A 23834-nucleotide genomic window follows, 5' to 3' on the forward strand; every position below is an offset into this window, starting at 1 on the left:
GACAAGGATGTAACATTAAGCAAAGCCATAGTGATTTGTCAAATCCATGAGTTCACAGAAAGGCACACACTTATGCTTGCAACGGAAAAGACCATGGTTTCAGCAGCCTCTAGAGCAAATGTAGACAGCATGAAACACATAGCAAGCAGAAACAGGCCTAAGCGCATAGCAGCTGTAACCTCTGTGGGTCTGGTTGTGAGAACCTGTAGCTTTCTAGCAAGTTCCAAGACTAGCTCAGTAAAAAGGGCACAACCAGTATAGTATAAGAGTAAGCCAGTAAAAACCCAAGTCAAGTCTTACTGTTAACTATTGTAATTGTGGAGCCAATCATGAGTCTAAAATATAAAAGTCCTTAGCATTTGGGCAGCAATGCCACAAGTGTAAAACACGGGACCATTTTCAAAGGTTTTGTAAATCAGGCAAGTCTCATTCAGTTATTAAGGAAGGTCACTCAAAAAAGCAAGTTGATCATGTTGAAAGATGTATCCCTACTTTTTATGCAGACAGTGTATCAGTGGTCAGTGAAAAGGTTAATGTAGTAGATTTGTTGGCAAAGAATGAAATATTTTGTACTGTCCTGATCAATGGTAAGCCCACGCAGCCCAAAGTAGACAATGGTTCAAAGTGTAATGTGATGTCAGCAGAGACATTTGCTAAACTGAGAGCTGGTGAGCCACTTAATTTGGTCAATTGTGCGAAGCTTGTTGCTTATAGAGGTGAAGAGATTCGAACCAAAGGCTTAGTAGTGCTTTCATGCTATTCGGTTGGGAATAGTTACAACTTGTAATTTTATGTAGTCCAATGATCTATGCAGTCATTATTAGGTCTCTGAGACAGTTTGAGAATGAAATTGCTTTCTTTTACCAAAGAAGTAGATCATGTAAGCACATAACCCAGTTCCAGCTTCAGTATGCTGATGTGTTTGATTACAAACTAGGCAAACTTCCAGTTATGTACTACATGAAGTTAGACTCAGAGGTCAGTCCAGCTGTCAGACCAGCAAGGAGAGTTCCAATAGCTATGCAGGACAAAGTCAAGGTCCAGTTAGACAAAATGGTGCAGCAAAGTAAGATTTGTCCATTCACAGAACCAACTGAGTGGGTGTTGTCCATGGTAGCTGCTCATAAGAAAAATTCAGATGGAATCAGAATATGCATTTACCTAAGAGACTTGAACAAGGCATTAAAAGACCTCATCATCTCATGTGTACAGTCAAAGAGATTGCCGCCTTTATGCCACATGCCACCGTTTTTTCTGTCTTAGATGCAAAGAGTTCATTTTGGCAAGTGATGCCTGATCACAAATCATCACTACTGACTACATTTAGTAACCCATTTGGTAGATACAGATTCCTCACGATGCCTTTTGGAATAAATTCTGCCAGTGAAGTCTGTCAGTGTGCAATGGAGCAATTTTTTTCAAGCTACCTGTGTGCAATAATAGTTGATGATTTACTGGTTGGAGGCAATGGTGAAGAAGAGCATGACAGAAACCTCAGGAAAGGTCTGGACAGAGTGCATGAAATGAATTTAAAGCTCAATCCTCTGAAATGCAAATTTAGACTACCAGAAGTTACTTATGTAGGTCATTGTTTACCAGTACAGGCTTACGACCAGATCCTTCCAAGTAAGCAGCCATTCTTCAGATGCCAGCTTCTGACAATGTCCAAGCCTTACAGCATTTTCTTTATATGATTAGCTATTTGGGCAAATTTATCCCTGACTTTAATGAGTTATCAGTGCCTTTGAAAGAGCTGACATGCAAACATTATGCCTGGTCATGGTTAGAATGTCACCAGAGAGCATTTGATAACCTCAAACAAAAAATAACTAACCCATCTACATTAAGATACTATGATGTCCAGAAACCTTTCCTGTCATGCTTCAACATTCACTCTTTCTTCAGTTATTTTTCAAGAGGGCAGACCTGTAGCCTATGCATCTAGAACTCTTACCCAATCTGAGATGCAGTATGCTCAAACTGATAAAGAACTTTTGGCAATTGTGTTTGCATGTTCGAAGTTCCATGATTATATTTATGGTCTAGATAGAAACTGACCATTAACCTCTAGTCACTATTTTAATGAAGCCTATGCATTCAGCTCCAGCAAGACTATAAAGAATGATGCTCAAATTGCAAAAGTATAATTTTAAAATGGTCTATACAAAAGGTAAACTTCCTTATCTGGCTGATACCTTATCCAGATCACCCAGAAATAACACAGAACAGCTTGATGCAGAGAATTTTGACTATGATGTCATTGAAGTGCATGATTTTTCTACCACGAGACTTGATGAGCTAAGAGATCATACAAAGACTGATCTAATTTTGCAAAAGCTCAACCACTTCATCAGTGTGGGATGGCTGTAAAAGCAATCATGTATACCACCAGAAGTACAACCTTACTTTCCATAAAGAGATGAGATGCTGATAGAAGATGGTATAATTTCTAAAGGTCCAAATGTTATTGTTCCTACTTCCTTACAGTATGATTACATTCAGATTTTGCATCGTGGACACCCATGTTCTGATTCTACCAAAAGAAGTGCGAGAAGACTAGTATTATTGCCTACTCTGTTGAAAGACATTGATAAAGTGCATTCTTCCTGTTCAGTGTGCAGCAGTACTAAGCTGCATTTGCAAAAAGAGCCACTTCAGCTAAGCCAAATTCCTGAACTACCTTGGTGAACAGTAGCAACTAACATATTTGAGTGGAATCAGCATTACTTTGTGTTGGTAAAATCTTATTCGAACTGGTTTGAGATCGATTTGCTACCTAACTTAATATCCAGAGCTGTTATTCATACCACCGAACCGTACCAATTATTCGGCTTTTACTGAGTTTTGGGGTCCAAATAATAGGGTGCCACAATTTCTGAGTGGCACCCCTTCATTTCCGATTTTCCCAGATTTGTTTTTTATTTTTTTTTTTCATTTTTTGAACTGACGTCATTGCATGGGCAATGACATCAGCACCATCAGCCTGTCGGGTTTCTGCCCAGGAAGGACTTTGAATTTTCTGCAACTGTTTGAGAGAACTGCCTTTCTGTGAGTGTGAGTTGGAACTGGGAATTGAATGCTGGCGTACTGCACAGCTACTTGCTTTGAAGGTAATTTAAGGATGTTTACTTCTGCAAGAGAGAACTGCCCTTCTGTGACAGACTGCGAGTGGGAACCGGGAAGCAGAGCTACTTACTGTACTACTACCCTCCTGCAAGTGCAAGGGGGAACCGGGGATTGAAAGCTGGCATATTGCAGAGCTGCTTGTTTTGAATTTGAAAGTATTTACTTCTGTGAGTTAGTTTGCGAGTTGGAATTGAAAGGTGGCATACTGCAGAGCTACTTGTTTTGAATTTGAAGGTATTTACATCTGCGAGTGTGTATATTACTTGTTTTGAATTTGAAGGTATTTACTTATGTGGGAATTGAAAGCTGACATACTGCAGAGCTACTTGTTTTAAATTTGAAGGTATTTGCTTCTGCGAGTTAGTGTGTGAGTGGGAAGGGAATTGAAAGCTGGCATACTGCAAAGCTACTTGTTTTGAATTTGAAGGCATTTACTTCTGCGAGTGTGTGTGTTACTTGTTTTGAATTTGAAGGTATTTACTTCTGTGGGAACTGAAAGCTGGCATACTGCACAGCTACTTGTTTTAAATTTGAAGGTGTGTATGTGTGTGTGTGTGTGTGTGTGTGTGTGTGTGTGTGTGTGTGTGTGTGTGTGTGTGTAAATGTCCTAGGTGAATACACCTGGTAGCTACAGGTACTCAGCTTCAAACCCTGTACCTTGGATACAGGTAAAAAGAGCCTAAAGTCCCTAGCCACCACCACTTGTGAATTTATGCCTCATATTTTTGTTTTGTACCTCATAAAATATGTAGTTTTCAGGACTTTTGTGGCAAAGCAATGAAGGATTGAATTCACAAATGACAGGCATTTGAATTTCAGACTTCATATTCTTCATAAAATAAATAGTAACACCAAATCTTTTATTCTACAAATTTTCTACATTTATAAGATCAGTATTTGAGATTTGTCCCTATTTTAGGGCTGTATTCCCCCATTATTGGCTTTCTCCAGTTTTTTTGTGCTAAGACGTTGAGAGCTATGGTAAGAAATGAGAACTGAATCCTGTATTTCCCCATTATTGGCTTTGTCCAGGTTTTGTGTGCTAAGAGGTTGAGAGCTATGGTGAACAGTGAGAACTGAATTCACTAAATGATAGCCATTTAAGTTTCAGTCTTTCTACCTTTCAGAAACTGCTGATTTGGCATAGTGGTATGTTGCTCTGGCTGTAGTGCACAGGGTCCTGGGTTTGTGACTTGGCAGTGAAATGCATGGTAACAACATAACATTTTATTTTAGCAACTTTACAAAATTATACAAGCAATGTTTAAAATGCATCCCTGTTTTTTGGCCTTTTGTCCCTCCCCTAAAAAAAAATTGAAATTGAAAATAAGTGCGAGAAGCTGTGCAAGATGCCTATGGCTTAGACAACTCACATTCTATATATATATATATATATATATATATATATATATATATATATATATATATATATATATACATATCTTGTGTGTGTGTGTGTGCGTGTGTGTTAGACTTTTATGATGGAAATGTTCTGAATTGGGCAGTTTTTGTATTATTGGTTCATCAGTTTTGTTTCATTGCCTACTGGAAAAATGTTCAAACAATACATTTAAAATGCGCTCTAAGTCTAACAAGTGTGCTGTATTATACAATGAATATAATTTAATAAAGTTTAAGTCAGGAATGTGTATCAAAGATCACATGTATGTTTCTTGTTTTGTGTACAAGGGGCCTATAATTTGAAAACAGCCCAAAGGTGATCTTTATCTACCACTGGCCAGATGTATTTTATTTGGATGTGGTGTGGGTTTCAATGCTGTTTCAATGAATGTGAGTTTCAAGGGCAGATATGTTTTAATGCTAAGTCTATTTTCATGTGAGACAGTATTGCTTGCTTTGTTTAACACATGTTTATTAGTGTTTGTGCATTGTACTATCAAATGTAAAAATAAAATCCAAATAATAATTGTAGAAGTAAAGCAGTATGCACACATTAGTGTTTATGGTAAATGGGGTGAAATAGCCAGGTAATGGGACATTGTGCTTTTCCTATTATGTGGGCAAGACTAACAGAGGCTTTAAAGAGAGGGTATTAGAACATCTTAGGGATATTAGTAATGCTAAAGAGACAAGAGCTTTAACTATGCATGTTGCAAAAGAAGGACCATCTCATAAGTTTAAATTTTTAGTGTTAGAAATTATTTATGACACTATGAGGGGAGGAATCTTGGTAAATAAAACTGAATCAAATGAACAAGAATGGATTATTAGACTGCAGGCTGACAACCCCCCAGGTCTTAATAGTAAAGTGTCACTTAAACCATTCCTTAGAGCTAGGCCTCTTAAACACTGATCTTTGCATGTATTTCATTACTTATGTTTTTATAAATTATAGTTCTTATTATCTTGCTATTTATTTTACAAGATTTTACTATATATATATATATATATATATATATATATATATATATATATATATATGCGTTTTATGTATAATATGGGTCAATATCAGATCATCGAACGCTTAAAAAAGCTAACAGTGATTGAGCGAACTTATGTAAGCAAAAGCTTACAATCTCGAACTGTCAGAACAGTGAATTTTTCCTAGGAAAAAAAAATCGCTGTTCCAAAACACATACACACAACACAAGCACACCAAACAAACAGCAATCCACACACATACACCTAAAATCTGACACCTAACTCTACACTAAACTATACACACACCACTAACTATCCACTTACCTTAACCCAAACCCTAACCCTAAGGTCCATCACTATCGCACACTCACCTCACCCGCTCCCTAACCCTAACTTACCTAATCCGCCTTAACCCTCACGTCCACACAATAGCACACATACCTAACCCGCGCCCTAACCCTAACTCACATAACCCGCCCTAACACTCACATCCACACAATCGCACACTTACCTGAACCCGACCCATAACTTTCCACCACAGCACTGAAAATACCGAAGCAACAGAAACCGACAACCGAATTCTTTCCCTAGGAAAAAATTCGGGTTTCTGTTGCTTCGATATTTTAAGCTTTCGCTTACATAAGTTTGATCAATCACCGTTCACTTTTTTAAGTGTTCAGTGATCTAATATAAACTCGTATAGTATACTTGAATACGTTTTATGAATTTATAGTGTATGCGTATTTTTTGGATATGAGCTGGATATCTTTGTTCAGACACATAAGGGTTAATGTTGAATGCTCCTTCCCTAATTGACTGCCTAATTGGAATGAATATAAGCTGAGTTTTTCAGTGAGTCTTTTTATGGTCTGATGAAGCGGATCAACTCCGTGAAAGCGCTTACCTTACTATTAAAGTTTTTGTTGGATTTTGCCTGCTGTGTGAACCTTTTGTGCTTTTTGCTTCTCAATGGGACATTGGAATGGCTGCAGTCTGCAGGGGGACTCTGGTGCCATATTTTGCTTGTCTGTTTAGTTTGCATTTGAAAGTTGGTATCCCACAGTCACATTGGATTGGGCAGGGTTACGTAATTATGCATGTAAATTTTATGTTAATCAGTGTACAGATTTGTACCTATTTTCATGGGCCTTGTCAAGATTATTGATGTTTCCAGATTGAGAGGTATGCTATTACTAATATGAAATGGCATTTCTCAGTCCATGGTAGTCCACACAAAGTTATTTCTGACAACAGGTCTCAGTTTACCAGTCAACTGATTCAGAGATTTGTAAAATAGTAGGACTTTATCATTGTTACTAGTAGTCTTGAATAACCACAGTAAAAAGTTCTTGCTGAATGTAAAATACAGAGTGCAAAGCAATTACTAGAGAGGTCAAAGTGTGATAATACCGATATCTTTTTGAATTTACTTAATCTCAGAAATATACCCCATGACAATCTACATGGCTCGCCTACTCAGAGACTTCTATCTAGGCAAACCAGAACAACCTTCTAATTTGTTGGTGCTTAATGCTAAAAACAACAATGCAATCAATGTACAACTTTTTAAGAAGTGTTCTTCTCAGAAGTCCAACTATGATAAAATGAGCAGATTTCTTCATCTGTTAAAAGAAGAAGAGACAGTGAGGATGTAAACGGCGAAAGGCTTTGATCATATTGGTCAAGTGAGAGGTATGTGCACCAAGCTGAGATCCTGCTTAGTAAAATCTGATGGTACAGAGTGCAGAGGAAACTGCTGACATCTTCTTCCTGTATCAGAAGCAATATCGTAGCATCGTACCTATGATACAGACTCTAGATCTCAGAGCAACCCTGACAATGTTCATACCGAAGAACATGTCTCAGTATCCATTCCCATTCCTGATGATGTCACAGTTGTCCCCAAAGCTGAACATTCTTTGAAGACAGTCCCTGTTGCTAGATCCAGTTCTGACTTTTATGTTACACAACCAGGTCATATTTCTAGACTTAGTGTAAAATACAGTGCAACCAGGACATGACTGTTTTATATGCGTCTAATGTTGCATGAATGCATGTCAGATAATTAGTTCTATATAATTGTATGTCAAAAGATCATTTCTGTAAATTTCATGTCATTTAATACTGTCATTTTGTATATGAATCATTTTTCAAAGAGGGAGGATGTAAATCAGAGCATCTGTATGTACCTTTAAGAAGCATTTCCAGATGTAGCACGGTCATATAAATAATGAGCACATGCGGGCAGCAGTGTCATTTTGAGAGAACAGCCAGAGTATTGACATGTATGAGCATGGTAGTCAGTCTGTTTATAAGTTTAAGTTACAAAGCCGCATTTCTTATGTGCTTGTGTGTAATAAAGCTGCTTGAACTGAACCAAAAAATGTTCGTCGGTTTCATCCTGACCAGACGAGTGACAGTGAAGAAGCCTGAACTCTTAAAAAACATCTGAGTTTTGATATGAAAAAATAGAGAGAGGGAAAATATATACTTACTTATTTTCTTGTATTTGTATTTATATTTGTACTTGTTGAAATTCAAAATGAACTTTCTGTATAAAACTTAAATATTGTAAACAACTTTTGTTTTACTATTAACTCTATCTCTGCAATTGTTTTCTGTAAAAAAAAAAAAAAAAAAAAGACTCTATAACAAGGGTAAGAATCTGAATCAAGTTTACAACCCTTTCATTGCTTCTGTTTCTGTACTTCCAGGTTGGGGTTGAAAAGGGTCTTCAGACCAGCTCACCTATCCCAGTTACGGTTTTATTAAATGAAAATAATAAGTAAGAGTAGAGCACTACCCATCTGCAAAAAACAATTAAATGTTTTTCAGACTCAGCCTGGAGGACTGTCTAGTTAAGTGCCTTGATGAGTCACATAGTCAGACAATAAGAGGCTAAGGGAATCAAACACTGGGCCATGGGAAGCAGCTAATTAACAGATCATAGCCTTAATCATCTGCAGAATTTGGTAGTGTTGTTGGGATAAGAGAAGAATATATAAACTTACTGCATGCCAAACAAAATATGCCATAGTTCCACTGATTTGTTTGTCATGCAGAAACATGGTTCAATGGAAAATGCAGAAGCTTAAGTTAATAAATTAATGAATCCATACATAAAATTAAATTTTGGTGAGCTCCTTGATAAGGTAATATGGCAATTGCATGTGATATCTGAAGTTAAAGAATGAGAGTCAAGTTGTTGATGGAGGTAAATTTAACACTATATAAAATGAATGATTTGTCCAGGGAAACTGAAATTACAACACTGGATTTAAAAGAGCTCATAAAAAAGTTAAAATTGTGAACAGTTGCTTGTGAGATAAAACAAAACACTGTAAATGAGTGAAAACTGGTTGGAACTGAGTTACATGGGAATATATGACTGATAAAATCGGATATATATTACGTTGTTGAATCGTAAGAAGTTCGAACATCATATTGTCGAGCTCATATTTTTGAACTTGGAAAAGTTAAAACGTTTCAATGGGGATTTCCATTCAGTGCAGAAAAGGAAGATTTCCCTTTACTGCACTGTAGTGCGATCTCAGAGTTGGTATATTTAAAGAGTGGGGGGTGTGGGGGGTGTGGGGGGTGCAGGGATCCTTGTTCCCCTGCTTACAACTGTCAGGTAGGATTTTTCTGGTTTTTATTTTTTTTATTTTTTTTTTATGTTTTCAAACTTTTGAAAGTTAGGATGTATGGTTTTGACCATATGGCGTTCTGACTTTTAAAAGTCCGACAACATATTATGAACCCGATCAAATCTGTATGACATACAACTTATAAGCATGACAGAAAAATACAGTGATTAATCTAGTATTTAGAAGATAAGAGGAAATAAATCAATTTCCTAAAGTGTGTAAAATGAACAGATCTGCATTGCAGGAAAAATATATGTGGTAAAAAAACATAAAAACTGCTGTTTGTGACCATCATAAGTGTTCAAAGTATACACAGAGATAACAGTGTGGAAGCAGGTGAGAAAATATACAATGAAAATATCAATCTTTAGATACTGGCATACAATGTAAAGCAATGACTGCAAAATGTGCAATGCACTGCATTTGGAGGATAATAAAATGAAGCCATCAATATGTAAATTTCTTATAATTTTATTATGTAGAACCACTGAGAAAGAATACACTTACCTGCGAATAAAAAAATGGTACAGATGGTATTCAGTACTTGACAGGGTGAATAGAAGCTCCTGTGCTATTGGGTTGTCTACCTTGACCAAAGCTTGCCAGACTGAACAAGAAATCATGTTTAAAGTGAAGATTTATAAATATGAACATTTATTTAATGGTTTCAGCTGTCAGGAGTTTACTATAATCAGATAACTTTGCAGTGCTGACAGCAATATATGCTACAGCTAAACTAATTAGATAACCTTCCACTTATAGCCTTTATGAATCCACAACCACTGTGCCCCCACACTGCAGCTTTCCAAAATTAAACACCATTGTGAAGATCAATACTTGTTTTCATACTTGCTCCACAATTCTGGGAAAATATCACCCCAGATAAAAGACACTTTATTTTACTACAAATTTAGGACTCAATTAAAGGCCCACCTTCCGTCACCAGCCAAATGTCACTGCCTTTGCCTCAACCATATCAGCTAACCCGAGCTGCACCACTCCTTTTCTTGCTAGCAGCATGCTTACCATGAGAGTAAAATAACAGGTTAAAATGGATTTCTGTGGATTTTTTCTGAAAATGTAAAATAAATGTTCTGCATTTCAGTGTGTAGAGTACACTCAGCTTTTTGAGCTCAGCTAACTAACTTGGCAAAAACATATAGCTTGGCATTCACTGTTAATAAGAAAAATAAGTAAAATATTTTATCTCTTATAAACTATGCAGCTTGTGAAATTTATTATCTACAAGCAGGTCAAGATGAATTCTTGTATATAGCTGTGTCCTGTCAATATGATAAGCAAGACAGTCCAAGGATGAAAGGAGTTATTCTTCAGGAACAGAATGTTTAAGATATGGAAAACAAACTGTCAGCAGACCAGCTTGAAAGGAAAGACTTATTATTATGGCAAATTCTCAAAACTGCTGATGCAGGCAGAAAAGACACTATAAAGATTGGAACTTTTTCTTTTGTATCAGAGACTTTGATTATTGTAAGCTGAAGTACGTTTTTGATGTATATACCTTTCATTGTTAAGCTAGATGTAAACCTCATGTACAGTAAATGAATATCATAACAGCAGAACTGTCTCAGTGTCTTCACTGAGTAAAGGTACAGACTACCTGAATAGTGTAGTATAACTTTAACAGTGGCGAGACCAGTCCAGTCCAAACAACTGGGGGGGGGGGGTGACCAGAAGAGGTGCCTCTCACAGTGCGACATTCCAGTGGAGATCTTCTTAGAATCGATTCTTCTCTTCCTAAACTTTGTCCATTGACTGGAGGGCAAACACTGCAGGGCAGTACAGTAATTTTTCTTCAGACAGTTGGTGACTCACAAGGTGAAAATACTACTGCCTAAATTTTTCATATCACCAGCATCTAGTGAAAGACAGCAGAGAATTTTCCCACAACTGATCTTCGTGTCAAGACTGGCCACCTTGTCCTGAACATTTGTGGTAAATATTTTCTTCTGTTTTTCTTTTAACAATGAATGCAATTTATGAAAATGCCAATAAGTGCACTCAGTCTTTTACTTTTGATGTGTCTGAACCATATATAAATGTGTGGAATTATTTAAATACATGGTATGATCAGCATGTTAGCACCTCTAAGTCTTTACTAGGTAAAATTGACAATCCAGCATTATGTAAGTGGATCTCTACCTTTGACTGATATGTACGTAAGGCAAAGGTGCTACATAATGTACAAAAATGTGTTTACAATTATTTAAATGTTGCTTTTTGCATGCCTTGTCATAAACATATTGTACAAAACCTGTAACACAACCAGGATCAAGTAATGCCTGAAGCGCAGGCAGTGGTTCCTGTTTCTATATATCCTGTTGCAAAACATTTATTAGAGGATGATGCAGATGTCAAAGTTAATACTTTACAGTCTGATTTGCAGGAGTTTAAAGACTGGATTGCTAAAGTTGGCAACCAGCAAGATCTTGACCTCATGGGTCATTTTCAGACTTACTGTGATAAATGGAATGCGTCTGGTAAACTGCATGCTGACACCACTGAATGTGCAAAAGACTTTTCTCAGTTTTTGAAAGTTTCACAGACTGAAATTAAGACTTTTACACAGACTGTTATTGTAAAGTAAAGCTATTGGTATGATAGAAGGGTCAATGAGTAAAATTGTCCGTTTGCAAGAAAAATATGACAAGCAGCTGGCTGACGCACAGCATGACATAACTGATGCTAGGGAGGAAATAAACACATTACGAGCTCAGTTGGAAACACAGGAATCTGAGGCTGATAGAGCAACAGACTTAGTTAATCAAGACCTTTTAGGATTACAAGCCCTGTTAGAAAAATATCAATCTAAAGCACTAGAAACTGCTGTTACCAGTCCTATCATAGCCTCAGCAGGTTTTTCTGCTGATGTTTATCATCAGTCTAGGATGTTAGAAACTCTCACTAAGTGAGATGGACAGAAGGGTATTTTTTAATAACATGATTACATTTGAAGTTTGGGTTCTTAAAACTGTAGGCACTGTATGGAATGATACCCTTGAACATTGTTTCTGGAATTTTATTCCTCAGTGGTTTTTGTCTTATATTCAGCAAAAACAGTATCCAGTACAAACTAAACACCTAAGAATGACAGCAGTATTATTAACATACACTAGGGGGAAATCTCTCACACCAACACTTTCAGATCATTTTCAAATTAGAGTTTGTGATTCTTTAAAAGAACAAGCAGACCATTATCAGCTGGCATATATGCTAGTCAATGGCAGTGATGAAAAGATATGAAAGATGTCAATTTTCATAAAGCTGTTATGTGCTCCTTATTGGACCATTTGGAAGGTGTCCCAGGGGATATCTAACTTATTTATGAGGTATCTTCAAACACACTCTCAGAGTTAGTAGATAAATTGTTGCAAGCACGTATTATCTGTAAAGATAATGTTATCCATAAGCAAAAGATTTACACTCCTTGTTCTGCACCCATTGTTAGTGAAGTAAGGAGAAGCGGGCATGGGAGATGGATTAATCAGAGACAGCAAGTCCCACAGCAGGTAGCAGGACAATCACGTCAAGGACAAGTTATACAGGGGCAACAATGGCCAGCTTCAGCTCCCCATGTCACTCAGTTAAATTCTCAAGTTACTCAATCTATAGAGGGTCCTCAAAAGAGACAGCCTATTTGTTATTCCTGTAAACAGGTATATAATACAAAAAATGATTGTAAATATTATCGCAGATGGTGCCAGAAACAAGAGGCAAAGGGTAAGTTTCTTACCATGAAAAATTTTGATAAGCCATGTGTACAGTGACAGCAACAGGTAATGTAGCCACAAGTCCAAACACAGCAGTACACTTCACAGCCATTTGTGACAGAGGGTAATAGGGGACTACAGCAGCAACCCTTATATACCACAAACACTCAACAGTCAGTATTCCCAGTACAGCAAAGGGATGGTGTGACACCTAGTGTCAATGTACAAGGTAATATTGTTAGCACACAGGATACAACTGACCCTTCTGACTTTGTTCCTGATCATCCAGTAAATCCTAATTATCATCATGAACTTAATCGATCTTCTTATGTTGACTGTGAAGAGGTCAAGGAAATACTGCAATTATGTCCTTTGCAGTCCAATACCACCGATGATCTGGGGTGGGAAGACGATCTACGCTAGGGGTGTGACCCCCCCACCCAAGTCTCTTTCTTGACTAACTTCAAGAAAAGAAAAGATGGATGACCACTTATCAGCATTTGGGTAGAGGGGAACCTGTGGGAAGATGTTCTTTTAGATACAGGAGCAGCTGTCTCAGTAACAGGTAGGCACTTGCCTCCTGACTTCTCCAAACGTACATGTATTTCAGGTTTTAATGGCTCTGGATGTCTAGCCATAGGTAGTAAACCTGTACAAGTACAATTCTCCCATCAAGGGGAACTAGTGAAAGGGGTATTTTTGATGCATAATTCTTGCAAATCCACAATCTTGGGAATGGATATATTGTCCAAAAGGGGAATTGTCATAGACCTTCCTAATGGTATTATATGGCAAGGACAAGGTCCCATGTTATGTATGATTGAAGCAATGCATGTATCAAACAGTTCTGAAAAGGGCTGTACTGTCAGCCCTACTAAAAGTGAAGTATGATTAAAGGTTAGACAACAGTTCCATATGTTGTGGTCCCAAGGGCCCACAGACTGTGGGAAGCTACAGGAAGCAATTTCTGTAGGTAGTGATGAAGATTTTATTCCATTTCAAAAACAGTATCCGATTGCAAAGGAAGCAGAGACAGACATGCAATATTGCATACAATGATGGCTTGATTTGGGAATAATTCAAAAGGGAAATAGCCCTACAAATTCACCCATATGGCCAGTTAAAAAGAAAGATGGCACTTACCGATTGGTTATTAATTTACGAAAAGTGAACCAATTCACGACTCCCTGGGCCCATCTGATTCCAGGGGTCCCAGGGCTAGCAACAAGAATAAAACTTCAAAGTCAGTGGTTTACAGTCATAGACTTAGCTAATGGTTTCTTTGCAGTACCACTGCAGGAAAAAGATTGGCAAAGGTTTGCTTTACATTTCAAAATAAAAAGGTATGTCATGACGCAGTTACCACAAGGATTTCAAAACAGTCCAGTTATATTTCACCAAATAGTTGGATGAATACTACAAGGTCTAGAATCTGATGATTCTGTTCTGCATTACATTGATGACATACTAATACAGTCTGGAACAAAAGAACAGCATTTAGCTAAAGTGACACAGGTCCTTCAAGCACTGCAGGAGGCAGGATTTAAAGTTAAAGGTGAAAAGGTACAATTCATGTCATCTGAAGTAAAATTTTTAGGTACTATTTTACGTCCTTCCAGGTGCACTCCTTGTTCAGAGAGGGTGCAGAGAATTTTGCAAATGGATAAACCGGTTAACATTCCGGATTTGCACACATTTCTGGGTATCATGAATTATAATCGGTAATTTATAGAGGATTATAGGTTCATAGGTAGGTACTAGGCTATCGGCCCAAGGGCCTACATAAGCCTAGCCAACAAGATTCCCTGGCTTACGCCACCAAGGAAAGTTATTTTCCTGTGCCACTGTCGAGCAGAGATACAGAAGTGATCCCCAGGGTGTATTTCCTATTTCCCATCCACTCATCAAGATTTTTCTTGAAGAGTGCTAATGAAGAACTTTGCTTGACATAGATGAGTAGCTTGTTTCAGAGTATGGGAAGTCTCTGGGACTGGAATCTATCCCTCCAGCATGTCCTGTTTATTGTGATGACAAGGTTTAGGTCCCTAGAGCGTGTAGCTCAGAGGGATTGGGATTTCTTTAGGTGTAGCATGTCCAACAGCTCTGGGTTTGACATAGCTTTATATGTTCAGCAGAGATCACCTCAGAGTAGGCGATATGCTACGGAGTAAATCTGGAGTTTTTTGAGGCGGTCAGTGTAGGGCATTTGTTTGAGGCCAGTAATCCTCTTTGTGAGGTACTTCTGTGGCTTTTCCAGATGCTGCAGATGTCTTGGGAGGTACATTCCAAAAGGGGCATTGTACTCTATGATTGGTCTAATGAGTGTCGAGTAGAGGGGAACAACGACCTCTTTTTTCCTGGATGAGAACCCTTTTATGATGAGGTGTGCCACGTAGAAGGACTTCCTGACTACTGTGGCAATGTGACTATCAAAGGAGAGACTACTGTCCACCTGGGTCCCAAGGTCTCTTATCACACATTCAGTGTTAAGTAGATTGCTGCCTATGTGGTAGTTCATGGGTACAGAGTTTTTACCAAAGGGGATGACACTGCATTTTTTGGCATTGAGCTTGAGGCCATGGCTCTGACACCAGGCATCTGTCTCAGCGAGGCCCTTCTGTAGGATGTCCACATCATTTGGGGACATGACTATGGCTCCTAGTTTGCAGTCATCTGTGAACTTCATTAGCCAGAGGCCTTCTGTGTTAGCCTGTACTTCAGAGAAGTAGATACCAAACAGGAGAGGTCCCAGGACGGAACCCTGTGGTACTCCACCTGTCGCTGCTTTGAGGTCAGATTTGGAGTCTGCAACTTTTACAGTGTGGGTTCTGTCAGTGAGCCAGTTGTCAACCCATCTTGTGACGTAGATATTTATACCTAGTTTAGTGAGTTTAGCTATAATTCCAGAATGCGGGATGGTGTTGAAAGCCTTGGCAAGGTCAAGATAGGCTGTGCGAACCACCTTACCCTCATCTACGGCTTTGTTGACTGCCTCAAAGAAGTCAATCAGATTCAGGAGGCATGATCTGCCTTTCACAAACCTGAACTGGATGGGATCCAGAGTTTGGAGGTTACCAATGCCTTTGTGTATGAGTTCCATGATGATATGTTCCATGGCCTTGCAGAACAGGCTCATCAGGCTAATAGGTCGATAGTTCCTGGGATCAGTGGTTGCTCCCCCTTTGTGGAGTGGGATAACTGTTGCTGTGTGCCATTTAGTGGGCACAAAGCCTGATTCAAGGCTATTATTGAACATGGTGCTTAAGTGGGGAGCCAGTTCGTTCTGAAGTTCTTGTTAAACACAGTCTGGAATGTTGCTCAGTCCCATGGATGCTGTGTTTTTGGCTTTAGAGAGTGCAGCTTTTACCTGCATAGTTGTGATTACAGGGACTCTGCATTCTTCCTGTATAGATATGGGCCCTTTAGGGGGTGGGGGGTAAAGTTAGCACTGAACCTATCTGACAGGATGTTGGCAATATCAGTTGGTTCTGTGATTTTTGTGCCTTTGTGCTGTAACTCAGAGCAGATCTGGGTGTTGCCATCGAGATTCTTGACATAACTATAGAATGCTTACTGGTTGTCCTTAGAATTAGTGGCAATTTTGTTTTCGTAGCTAGCTTTGGAGGATCTTATAAGGGATCTCGGCTTCTTATAGAGGCTGACCAGGGAGCTCCTCCACTCATGGGATTTTACTCTCTTTTGCAACAGTTTCTTCCTTCTGTTGTACAGTTTGTTTATGGCAGGGGACCACCAGATTGGCTTCCTTTTTTTGGAGGATAACATCTTGGTTCTGTTTGGGATAGCACGATCCATGCACTCGTGAAAGTGCTTATAGTGTGCATTTGTATAGGATTCAGCAGTTGTAACTGTATTGTCCATCTGCATGGGTGTCATGAAGTTCACCACTTCTGTTTTAAGAAGCATGAAGTTGGCTTTGGATAATTTTTTTACCATGGTTTCCTTAATGGGGGGGCGGGGGTGGGTTGTGGATATCAAGGGTTTTTAGCTTATGGTCGGATCGGACCAATGAGGAATTGACTTCAGGTGTGGAACACTGGTCACTCATGTTGGTAATGACTAGGTTTAGGATATTGTTGCCCCTGGTGGGGGTGTGGATAAGTTGATCCAGGGCATTGGAATTTATAAATTCCAGAAAGCGTTGAGCTAAGGAGTTGGTACACGAGTAGTTTTCCCAGTTAATGGTGGGGTAGTTGAAGTTGTCCATTATTAGGGTGTTTGGTTGAACCCTAATATTTTCCAGTACATCAAGAAAAGAGGAGTGGGAATCCTGGGGCAGGATGAGGGATCTGTAGCAAGCTACAATTTGGATTGCAGTTTTGCCCAGAGTTAGTTGCACTTGGATAACCTCGGATACATTATGCTGAGCAACTAGCCTGGAGGTGTGGATATCCTTAATGAATATGGACCCACCTCCACCTTTGGTGTTTCGGTCCAGGTTACATGGCCGAAAAGTGTGGTATGAGTTATAGCCCGGTAGTGCAGAGGTGTCTCTGGAGCCTTGAACCAGGTCTCAGTCACTGCACAGATATCAATGTTCTCCATTTTAAGGAGTGCCTCGAGTGAGTGCATTTTGAGATTTAGACTTCTAGCACTGAGTAGCATTACCCTCAGTTTTTGCTTGCCTGTTCCTGTTACGGTGATGAATTTGTTATTTGAATCTTGCCTAAAATGGCATTATAGGGACAGCAAAAGCCTTAGCCAGTATCTGGAATCCCAGGGGTGACAGGTGCAGGCCATCTGTGGAAAAGCATCGTGATCTGTCGACTATGGCCTCCCAAGCAGACAGATACTGGATCCCCTTAGAATGACACCAGATGCTTAGCCAATTGTTGAAGTCAGTCATTTTGTCCTTGTACTGCGGTATCATTCGGGGTGATGGCAGAATGCTACTCAGGGCTAGGGTCATACCTGCCTGGGCTACAAGATCAGAGAGCTCTTCCATGTCTCTTTTTATATAGTCCAGGGAGGTACGTCTCAGGTCATTCACACTAGCATGGACAATGACAGAGTCATATTTGTACTTGTTGTGGAGTGATCTGAGTGCGTGGGTCATGTGGCGGATCCTGGCACCCGACATGCAGCTGACAGTAACCTTCTCCTTGTTTAGCCTGGTGAGTGGGACATCAGTGTGCCTGACTATAGAGTCACCTATGACTAGTGTGTTGGGTACATTGTTTTGCCTTATTAGTTGTGGTTGAGTGGCACACTGAGTCTGTGGGCTATGTGTCATTTGGGTTGTGTTGGGGGATGGAGGCTACTTGCGTTTCTGCTTTGGATGTCTCTGTGGCTTAGACAGATTATTATTGAGAGCCTCCTCAAATGTTTTTGTGTTACTATGTGTGGATTTTGGTGGTGTAGATTTAGTGAGACTATGTGATGAGTGTGGTGTGGTGCAAATGTTTACCTTCTCCTCATGACTGTCGAGTTCAGTCTTGGTTGGAGAAAGCTTTATCTCCAGTATGGCTAGATAAGTCCATCTCTCACAGGTTGTAGTGTTGGGTGGTAGGAGGAGAGGGTTGTCTGTGTACATGAAGCAATTTTTCATTGCCTCAAGATGCCCAGATTCATTAGATAGACAGGAGAGAACACTGGGAGCTGACCCTTGGACATGCCTGAATAAAAAAATATTTTCCTCTAGATAAGTGAGGAAAGTGATTACAAGAGCTGTTTTACTCTAAGCAAGTGAGAAAAGTAAGTACAAAAACTGTTTTCCTCTAGGTAATGAGGAAGATTGAGTGCTATAGTAATTAGTAGATTATTTAGTGCTTACAAGTTATGAACAAGTGCTGAGTATGAATAAGCAAATTTAAGTGATTATTGTTACAAGATTATGCCAGCATGGCAGTTCCTCTGTATGACATGCTTTCTACCCAGAAAGAATTACCCTTTCTGAAGTGGGGACCAAAGGAAAATACGGCTTTTTGTGATTTAAAGGCAGCATTGGCCAAGGCTACAGAATTAGTAGCTCCAAGTCTAACATGTCCTTTTGTGTTACAGGCAGCATCCCCACCCAACACACTCTCTGCTGTGCTTTTACAGGAGTGGCCTCAGGGTTCTGATTCTAAAATGGAAAAGACTTTACGCCTCATTACATTTCTCAGTAGGAAGATGACACATGTTGAGAGGGGATATCACCCATGCATTCATCAACTTTTGGCAATTTACTGGGGTTTAAAACAAAATGAATACCTAACAGCTTTTTCTAAAGACATTATAGTACAGACACCGCATTATGCCATACAGGCTTTGGTAAATGAGACTCAGCTAAATAAACTGATTGACATCAGTCAAGCAGTGTTTGCAAAATGGTTGGCATTATTTAGTGTCAAGCAAGTTACAATAAAGGCAGGAGATAAGTATTACTTATCTAATTTCATGGGATATGAAGGAAAACGACATGAATGCATGAGGCACATTTCATTTCTAGAAAAGCCAATTCTGTCTCCTGATTTTCAGGAAGACAGGCCATCCGTCTTTGATGACGGTGCTCAATTTTGGGACAATGGACAATGTTGGAGTGGATTTGCAGTAGTACCAGAAAAACCTTCTATGGGGCAGCCAACTCTGATTCAGTTACCAGGACATATGCCTGCTCACCCAGCAGAACTGGAAGCAGTTCTTTATGTGTTACAGCATTTTCCACCTGTCAATATTTTTTCAGACAGTGCATACATAGTTAATTCTCTGTGGCTGCATATGTCTACATGGGCAAGGAAAGGGTTTGTTGATAACATGGACAAACCACTCAAGCATGCTTCTGTGTTACAGACTATTTGGAATTTGGTCCGTAGTCAGTCCCTTGTGGGTTGCTACAGTATCTTAAAGGTAAAAGCTCATCAAAAAGCTACAAATGAAATTTTTCAGTTAAATAACTATGCTGATCAGATGGCAAAAAAGGCAGCTAAGGAAGGAATGCAATTGTAACCTACAGAACACCTTTCTAGTGTACCAGATAAAACCACTGCAGTACATGCCATACAGACATTTTCAGTTCAGAATTTGCAACATGATTTGCTGCAGATCCAAACTAACTTTTGACTGCATGAAGAGTTAGAAAAATGTACTGTTGTAGGAGAAAGTCCAGGGCAATATTATGCAAAATGTTTTGAAGATGGTTCTAGTCTTCCTTATGTACCGTACCAACAGGCATGACAGTTAGTGAAATGTAATCATCAGGTACTGGGACATTTGGGTACACAAAAGTTATGGCCCATTGTAAAGAACAAGTACTGGCATCCACAGTTAAAGAAAATCTGTGATTTAGTGCATACTGAATGCTTAATATGTTTGCAGGTTAATGCTCAACTGAAAAAGCCACAGTTACTAAGGGTAACTCCAGCGAATTGACCTTGGTATGCCATCCAAGTTGACATTGCATGTCCATTACCCCCAGCTAAAGGTGGGTACAGGTATCTTCTTGTAGTAGTTGATGTTTTTTTCAAAATGGGTAGAAGCAATTCCTACAAAAACAATGATGGCTAAGGCAACAGCAGAAGCCTTATGGAAAAACATTTTTTGTCATTGGGGATGGCCACGAGTTATCGAATCCAATAATGGGCCACGATTTGTCAGTAAAATGATGAAAGCTTTGTGTGATTTGCTTGGTATCCAACAAAGATTTCATGATCTTTATCATCCCCAGTCTATTGGCATAGCTGAAAGAATGAACAGGACTCTTAATGAATGCCTTAAGAAAGCCTGCTTGGAAAAAGGCGTAAATTGGGTAAAACATTTTCCTGGAATCTTGTTGGGTGTCAGAGCAACTCCACACAGTAAAACAGGGATCTCACCTTTTGAAGTCATGACAGGTAGAAAAATGCCTGTACAACTGCCATTCAATCCAACCATTAGTGCAGACCATTATTAGAAATTGCACAGCATCAACAATGGTTAAAAGATATTTCTGAATTGTGTCAAAGTCTATCAGAAATGCAATCATTCAAATTATGGTCAAAGGATCCTGTTATGCCAGAAGCAAACCTTCCCTCTGGCACACGGGTATTGATCAAGACGTTCCAGACGGACGGTCCGTGGGATAGTAATTGGCAAGGACCTTTTGAAATAATTGCTCAGTTAGGACCTCTAGTCTGCAAAGTTAAAGGAAAGAAAAAAAAGTAAAATAATTCTTGTTCAAAGAGATCAGTTGTAAGTCATTAAGTGACTTCATGTTTTGTATTTTTTTTGTAGACTCACGGCAAATGCCACGTCTGAAACAGTTGAAAAAGCATCTATCAAAACAACTTTTCAGATTAATACCACTTATGTGGAAAGGTTATATTATTGTACATAATGAAGATACTGTTTGTTATTGTACTCACTGTATTCATTCGAACCCTTGGGGTAGGGCGTCAAACAGGAAAAATGCAAGTTTGGAAAATAAACAATGACAATAATACTCTAAAGCTAGGTTGGCGTGAATGCTCAAAGATAAATCTTTTTTGTGGGCAAAGACAGCAGGACAACTTCACTTGTCCATCTAATGTGAATTGTACCTTTGGGCATATAATAGTTCCCAGTAACATTACCTTTTGGTCCGTGGTTATGGGTCATTATTACATTCAACCAAATAGTCCTAAGCTAACCCTTGAATTTGATTCCAAAGTTTCTATTAAATGTTGTCAATATCCTATATTTTATTTGGGAAAAGGAGAAAGTTCAAAGAAATATCCACCATCAACACAACGGCTAGTCTTCACTTATGTGGAGAAATGTGGTAATCATACCATTCAGGGAAATAGTATTCCTCCCAATAATACGAAAGTACAACTAAATTTTACTACTGGAGTTTCTGTAATATATACTAATACCACAGTCATTACAGGCAGCATATGTTCTATCAATATTAACAGGTAAACCTACCTCTGTTCATACAGACCATTTAGTTAAAATCCCTTCTACCTGCACAATAGGTAGACAGTATCAAAAGGTTGTGGTACATTTTAACATCACATTCCAAGACACAGGCAGGTGCCGATGTAAAAGGGCATGGTACGATACTCTGTTAGGAAGCCTGGGTACAGCCATGGGAGCTCTTAATGCAGCTGACACTGAAATTTTAACTAATTGTTTAAAAGTAGTGGGGGAAGATATCTCTTAGATTGTGCATTTACAAGCATTTTGGAATCCAGAAATATAGAAGACGCACCTGAACAATATAAATTATCAGCAGCAATTGTTAGACAATTATGATGCTATGCAGCTACAACAGTTAAAATTTGATGGCAACATGATAATTTTGGTAAACTGGACAAAATGCACTATGCAATCTTTGTATGTGGAAATTCAGAAAAACAGAGTACAAACTGAACTTATGTTACAAAATGAAAATGTTTGGCGACAATTGTTTAATAAATGGATACCTGATACCAATTGGATTAGGTTATTTACTAAGTAACATACTGTACTCCACAATATTGTACAGGAAAGTTTATGAATTATAATGTTACTGATACCACTATTATGTATCAATTCACTGTATTACCTATGATATTTCTCATACCAGAAGGGTATGAGTATTGTTTGCCACAATTTGAAGGCAATTATATAGATATGAGACGAAAAACACATAAAATCAAATATTGTACACAGACTCAAAATGGAGTAATTTGTGGACAGCATTCGCCTGCCTATGAACCATGCTTACTGCAGCACTCTGTTAATTTGTGTAAATGGACTATTATGCCTTCTTCTTTTCAAATGTTTATAGAAGTGGCTCCTCAGTATATTTATCTGGTTACAGATCAAGACGTAGCTTATAATTTAAAATTACCTTTTGTAGGATGTTTATCACATGTTAATTTCCTTACATGGAATAATAACAGCTATGTGTTTATTGAACTCATAGAAGTAAATATTTCCAAAAACTGGAATTATGACAATACAGCTTCCCAATATATCTGTATCCTTGGATAATTAAAAAAAACATAATGAATAATACTAAAATTCACAGAGAATATTTGGAAAAAAGAAATAAAAGTATTCTGTATTATAAGGCATTAAGCATCATTGCAAAAGATAAACTATTTAGTTTGGCTGAAAATACCAAAAAAGACACTGCTCAAAATTGGTGGGATATCTTTACTGGTTGGTCAAAATCAAGGAAGAACCTGCTAAATTGGTTGATACATCCTGTACTAGTAGTGTTAGGCATTATAGTCATAATAACTATCTGGAATTGCTACTTAAGTTGTCATTTATGAAAATACTTATAGAGTTCAGCAAATCATGATGGTTAGCCTGAATAAACTAGAGAAAGTTTTAATGTGTACCATTAAAGAAAAAATTGAAAATGAACTGTAATTTTCCACGTTTTAAATAAAAAGTGGGAATTGTGAGAGTAAAAGAACAGGTTAAAATGGATTTCTGTGGATTTTTTCTGAAAATGTAAAATAAATGTTCTGCATTTCAATATGTATAGTGCACTCAGCTTTTTGAGCTCAGCTAACTAACTTGGCAAAAACATATAGCTTGGCATTCATTGTTAATAAGAATCATCTTATAACTATGCAGCTTGTGAAATTTATTATCTACAAGCAGGTCAAGATGAACTATTGTATGCAGCTGTGTCTCATCAATATGATATGCAAGATAGGCCAAGGAAGAAAAGAGTTATTCTTCAGGAACAGAATATTTAAGATATGGAAAACAAACTGTCAGCAGACCAGCTTGAAAGGAAAGACTTAGTATTCTGGCAAATTCTCAAAACTGCTGATGCAGGCAGAAAAAAAAACTATAAAGATTGGGACTTTTTCTTTTGTATCAGAGACTTTGATTATTCTAAGCTGAAGTACAGTGATGTATATACCTTTCATTGTTAAGCTAGATGTAAACCTTGTGTGCAGTAAATGAATGTCGTAACAGCAGAACTGTCTCAGTGTCTTCATTGAGTAAAGATACAGCCTACCCGAATAGTATAGTATAACTTTAA

Source organism: Protopterus annectens, chromosome 1.part1 (genome assembly GCF_019279795.1).
Source record: "Protopterus annectens isolate FY-2018-M chromosome 1.part1, PAN1.0, whole genome shotgun sequence".
Classification (NCBI taxonomy): Eukaryota; Metazoa; Chordata; order Ceratodontiformes; family Protopteridae; genus Protopterus; species Protopterus annectens.